At 42.5% G+C, this 6,372-nt stretch overlaps 1 pseudogene; it reads left to right on the forward strand.

Annotated features, from left to right (window-relative positions):
• The first annotated feature begins 621 nt into the window (after positions 1 to 621).
• On the forward strand, positions 622 to 998 carry LOC122678161 (annotated as a pseudogene).
• The last annotated feature ends 5,374 nt before the right edge of the window (positions 999 to 6,372 follow it).

Here is a 6,372-nt window from a genome sequence, read left to right on the forward strand (position 1 = left end):
GAGTCTCTGACAGGAGGCTTTACAACTGCACAAATGTCCTCCACTCTCAGGAACCTGGGGAACAAACAGCACCAAAATCCGGAGTCTGGACAGTTTTACTCTCTAGACTCTCAAGGAATACCTCCCATCCTTGCCTCCATCTGTCTCCTCAGCAGGCAGCTGGAGGCTCCAAGTATTTATTCCCAATCACCATGATGGGCAAAAAATATCAGTGTCAGTAAAAGGATCTAGAAAGTTCGATTACATGGTCAGAACTTACACCAATCAATGAAAATTTGTTTTACAACACATACACGGAGATCGTGGATAGACACAACCCACATAGTCCAAAGCACTGCTGGTGTCTAGAAGCATAAAGAATTAATAAAACCCAATTCTTTGTTTTAGGCAGTACTACCTTTAAAGTAATTTGGAAATTACAAATTTGGAAAACTCAGCCATGGCCACAGGACTGGAAAAAGTAAGTTTTCATTCTGATCCCAAAGAAAGGCAATGCCAAAGAATGTTCAAACTACCATACAATTGCACTCATTTCACAAGCTAGCAAAGTAATGCTCAAAATCCTTCAAACTAGGCATCAACAGTACGTGAACCAAGATCTTCCAGATGTAGAAGCTGGACTTGGAAAAGGCAGAGAAACCAAAGATGAAATTACCAGCATCTGCTCTTGGGCTCAGACCTAGGTTGTGTTAAAATGGCTAAATGCACCAAGAAAGTTGGAATCGTGGGCAAATACACCACCTGTTATGGTGCCTCCCTCAGGAAAATGGTGAAGAGAACTGAAATCAGCCAGCATGCCAAGAATACCTGCTCCTTCTGTGGCAAAACCAAGATGAAGAGATGAGCTGTGGGCATTTGGCACTGTGGTTCCTGCATGAAAACAGCAGCTGGTGGTGCCAAGACCTACAACACCACTTCTGTCGCAGTAAAGTCTGCCATCAGAAGACTGAAGGAATTGAAGGACCAGTAGAAGCACCACCATTTGATAATGTTGGTAGCCTATAGTAAATGGGTTGATTTATGTAACAAAATTACTTTGGCTTGTTAATTAAAAAAAAAATTCCCCAACATCCGCTGGATCACAGAAAAAGCAAAGGAATTCCAGAAGAACTTCTGCTTCATTGACTATGCTAAAGCCTTTGACTGTGTGGATCACAACAAACTGGAAAATTCTTAAAGAGATGGGAATACCAGACCACTTTACCTGCCTCCTGAGAAATCTGTATGCAGGTCAAGAGGCAACAGTTAGAATCGGACATGGAAAAACGGACTGGTTCAAAACTGGGAAAGGAGTACGTCAGGGCTGTATATTGTCACCTTGCTTATTTAACTTATATGCAAAGTACATCATGCTAAATGCTGGGCTGGAAGAACCATAAGCTGAAATCAAGACTTCAAGGAGAAATATCAACAACTTCAGATATGCAGATTATACCACCTAATGGCAGAAAGTGAAGAGGAACTAAAGAGCCTCTTGATGAGGGTGAAAAAAGAGAGTGAAAAAGCTGGCTTAAAACTCAACATTCACAAAACTAAGATCATGGCATCCGGTCCCATCACTTCATGGCAAATAGATGGGGGGAAAGTGGAAACAGTGACAGACTTCATTTTCCTGGGCTCCAAAAGCACTGCAGATGGTGACTGCAGCCATGAAATTAAAAGATGCTTGCTCTTTGGAAGAAAAGCTATGACCAACCTAGACAGCATATTAAAAAGCTGAGACATGACTTTGCCAACAAAGGTCCATATAGTCAAAGCTATGGTTTTTCCAGTAGTCATGTACAGATGTGAGAGCTGGACCATAAAGAAGGTTGAGCAATGAAGAATTGATGCTTTTGGACTGTGGTGCTGGAGAAGACTCTTGAGAGTCCCTTGGAAATCAAATCAGTCAATTCTAAAGGAAATAAAACCCAAATATTCATTGGAAGGACTGAAGCTGAAGCTCCAATAATTTGGCCATCCAATGTGAAGACTGGACACATTGGAAAAGACTCTGATGCTGGGAAAGATAAAAGGCAGGAGAAGGAGGTGACAGAGGATGAGATGGTTGGATGGCATCATCCACTCAATGGACACCAGTTTAAGCACACTCAAGAGATAGTGAAGGACAGGGAAGCCTAGAGTGCTGCAGAGTCAGTCAGACACGACTTAGCGACTGAACAACACCACTTTTAAAGTAGTCTGCGATTTGTAATCAAAAGGGATCTGGGTTTGAGTCCAGCTCCTTCCCTTGTCGGCTGTGGCAAACCACGTAACCCCACTGATCCCGTTTCCTCTTCTGTAAATGGAGATGATAAACCTTTCTCCAAAGATGGACCTGTCTGGCCCAGCCCTCGCAGCCTTTGTGTCAACCCGACTCAGAGACTGGGAGCACACCGCGAGCCACAGATGACGCCGGGCTGGGCAGAGGCGGCGCTTCCCGGCTTGACCGCTTTCCAGACCCAAGGGAGCCCTGGCTCACCCCTCTCACCCGCTCTGACCGCTTCCGCGGACCGGTCACCGCGCAGGGACAAGACGCTCCCACGTAGCGCAGCCCTGGCCGAAGCGCCTGCGCGACAAGCAGCCTCGGCGCGCGGTTCCCAGCGTCCTCCGGAGCAGCCTGCGGGCGCCTCGGGGGATGCTCTCCAGGGATGCGCCCCGGGATGCGGTTACATCACTCTGCTTTGCCTGCAGCCTGGGGCTAGAACCCAGCGTAAGGCAAGCCTGCTCCTGCGGAAGGAGACGGAGCCTGTCTTCTCGCCCGTCTGAAGACTACTGAATAGAACCAGCTCTCCTCTGCCGGGTATAGACTTGTGAATGTTTCCGCGGGGAGATTTGAAACCCTTGACAAAGGAAAACATCGATATCTCTTTTTTTGTAGAAACAGCATTGGTATAAAATGATCCATACCACTTTCATTTAATATGTACATAGAAAAGACTGAAAGTGGAATGGAATCCAGTATTTCATTAAAAGAGTCAGACACGACTTAGTGGCTGAACAACAACGATTATGTAGTTTTTTGTTCCAGCATTCAAGAAGTCCTTAGGTTAATTGCTTTCCTTATATTTCTGAAATACCACAAAATACGAAATAATTATTAGCTATAATTTCAACGAGTAACCGTTGCTAACTTTTGGTGCACACACTCACCTACACACACACATACCCACACCATTTTTTCATATCTTTTATGTATTTTCTGCAGAAATGACTATACTCTAATGCTATTTTATCTTCTACATCGATAGCTTACAAAAGCAACAATTTAGAAAACAGAATAAAGCAATGTCACTGCTAGCTGTTATGAACTGAGTGTCTGTCTCCCCAACTAGCCCCACAAATTCATATGTTGAAACTCTAACCCCCAGAGTAGCTATATTTGGAATAAGAAAGCACAGACCTTCCTCAGCTTATGATGGGGTTGCATCTGGATAAACCCATAGTACTTTGAAAATACTGTAAGTCAAAAATGCATTTAATACACCTCACCTAGCTTAGCTTAACCTACCTTAAATGTGCTTAAAACACTTACATTAGCCTAGAGTTGGCCAATATCATCTAGCACAGAGCCTATTTTGTAATAAAGTATTGAATATTTCATGTAATTTACTGAATACTGTACTGAAAGTGAAAAACAGAATGGTTGTAGGTACAGAATGGTTGTAAGTGTATTGGTTGTTTATCCTTGTGACTGTCACTGTCTGGGAGCTGAGGCTCACTGCCACTGCCCAGCATCATGAGAGAGTATTATACCGATTATTGCTAGCTCAAGAAAAAAGTAAAAATTCAAATTATAGTTTCTACTGAATGCATATCACTTTTACACCACTGTAAAATTGAAAACTCATAAGTCAGGGACTCTCTATAATTAAGATGAAATAAGATCATAAGGGTGGGACCCTGATCCCATAGAATGAGTGTCCTTTTAAGAAGAGACAGCAGAGAGCTTAATTTCTCTCTGAAGGCAGGCACTGAGGAAAGTTAATATGAGGATTTAGCGAGAAGTCGCCTATGTACAGCCAGGAAGAGAGCCCTCACCAGAAACTGATCCTGCCAAACCTTGATCTGGAACTTCTAGCTTTCAGAATTATGAAGAAATAAATTTCCATTGTTTAAGCCACCCAGCCTATTATATTTTGTTATATAACAGCCCAAGCAGAGTAACATACTAGCATGTAGTATTTACAGTGTATGAAGCTTTGTTCCAAGTGCATTATATATTTTAACCAATGTGGTCCTCATAACAACCTCTTGAGGTAAATGCTATTATTATTCCCAATTTGTAGATAAGAAAACAGGTTTGGAGAAGTTAAGTAGCTTGTCCTGCATCTTACAGCTTGCAAGTGATGAATCCAAGCAGTCTGCTCTTCTACCTGCTACTAAACAAAACCATGGCATAAAATATAATAAAACGCTAATGGTAAAGTCTAGGTAGTGGTACATGGATGCTCACTGTAAAAGTCTTTCAACTTTCCTGTATGTTTGAATGTTTTCATAATAAAATATTGATAAGAATAAATAAGAATTATGCAGGACCTTATCAATAAAGTCACAAAAATTAATGATTTAAATGGAAAGAATAGTGATGTACATCATGTTCATGGATTAGAATAGAACTTTCTAAATATGTCAGCTTCCTCCACTTTAATGCTCCCCAATAAAAATCTCAACTTTTCCTTTTAATAAGTTAAATGATTCTAAAGTTTACCAGGAATGGTAAGTATTCCAGAATGGCCAATAAAATTTTCCAACAATACTGATGTCAGACTTGACCTACCAATGTAACTTGTATAAATTGTTTTACCAATATAATACAAGGCTTGATAATCAAAATAAGATAAAACCAGCACCAAAATATACTCTGAAACTAATAAAATTAAATTGAAACCCTCCAAACAGACTTGTTAGTTTACTTAAATTTAATATATTATAAAAGTGGAATTTCAAATTAGCAAAGTGATGGTTATTCATTAAGTGTCGTGAAGACAACTAGTTAGCCATTTAGATGCAAGTGAAAGAGGAGAGTGAAAAAGTTGGCTTAAAGCTCAACATTCAGAAAACTAAGATCATGGCATCTGGTCCCATCACTTCATGGCAAATAGATGGGGAAACAGTGTCAGACTTTATTTTGGGGGGCTCCAAAATCACTGCAGATGGTGATTGCAGCCATGAAATTAAAAGACGCTTACTCTTTGGAAGGAAAGTTATGACCAACCTAGATAGCATATTAAAAAGCAGAGACATTACTTTGCCAACAAAGATCCGTCTAGTCAAGGCTATGGTTTTTCCAGTGGTCATGTATGGATGTGAGAGTTGGACTGTGAAGAAAGCTGAGCGCCAAAGAATTGATGCTTTTGAACTGTGGTGTTGGAGAAGACTCTTGAGAGTCCCTTGGACTGCAAGGAGATCCAACCAGTCCATCCTAAAGGAGATCAGTCCTGGGTGTTCATTGGAAGGACTGATGCTGAAGCTGAAACTCCAATACTTTGGCCACCTCATGCGAAGAGTTGACTCACTGGAAAAGACCCTGATGCTGGGAGGGATTGGGGGCAGGAGGAGAAGGGGACGACAAAGGATGAGATGGCTGGATGGCATCACTGACTCGATGGACATGAGTTTGAGTAAACTCCGGGAGTTTGTGGTGGACAGGGAGGCCTGGCATGCTGCAATTCATGGGGTCGCAAAGAGTAGGACATGACTGAGCAACTGAACTGAACTGAGTAGTCTGCTTGGGCTGCTACAACTAAATACCACAGATTGGATGGCTTGTTGTTCAGTCACTCAGTTGTATCTGACTCTTTGCAACCCCGTGGACAGCAGCAGTCCAGGCTTCCCTGTCCTTCACCGTGTCCCGGAGTTTGCTCAAACTCATGTCTGTAGAGTCAGTGATGCCATCCAACCATCTCATCCTCTGTCACCCCCTTCTCCTCCTGTCTTCTATCTTTTCCAGCATCAAGGTCTTTTCCAATGAGTTGGCTGTTCACATCAGGTGGCCAAAGTATTGGAGCTTCAGCTTCAGCAAAAGTCCTTCCAATAAATATTCAGGGTTGACTGCCTTTAGGATTCACTAGTTTGATCTCCTTGTAGTTCAAGGGACTCTCAAGACTCTTCTCCAGCACCACAGTTCAAAAGCATCAATTCTTCAGTGCTCAGCCTTCTGTATGGTCCAACTCACATCCCTACATGAAAGCGAAAGTGAAAGATGCTCAGTCATGTCAGACTCTTTGCAACCCCATGGACTAGTCCATGGAATTCTCCAGGCTGGAATACTGGAGTGGATGGTAGCTTTTGCCTTCTCCAGGTGATCTTCCCAATGCAGGAATCTAACCCAGGTCTCCCGCATCTTTACCAGCTGAGCCACAAGGGAAGCCCAAGAATACTGGAGTGGGT

The sequence above is a fragment of the Cervus elaphus genome, chromosome 20 (genome assembly GCF_910594005.1).
Source record: "Cervus elaphus chromosome 20, mCerEla1.1, whole genome shotgun sequence".
Taxonomy (NCBI): domain Eukaryota; kingdom Metazoa; phylum Chordata; class Mammalia; order Artiodactyla; family Cervidae; genus Cervus; species Cervus elaphus.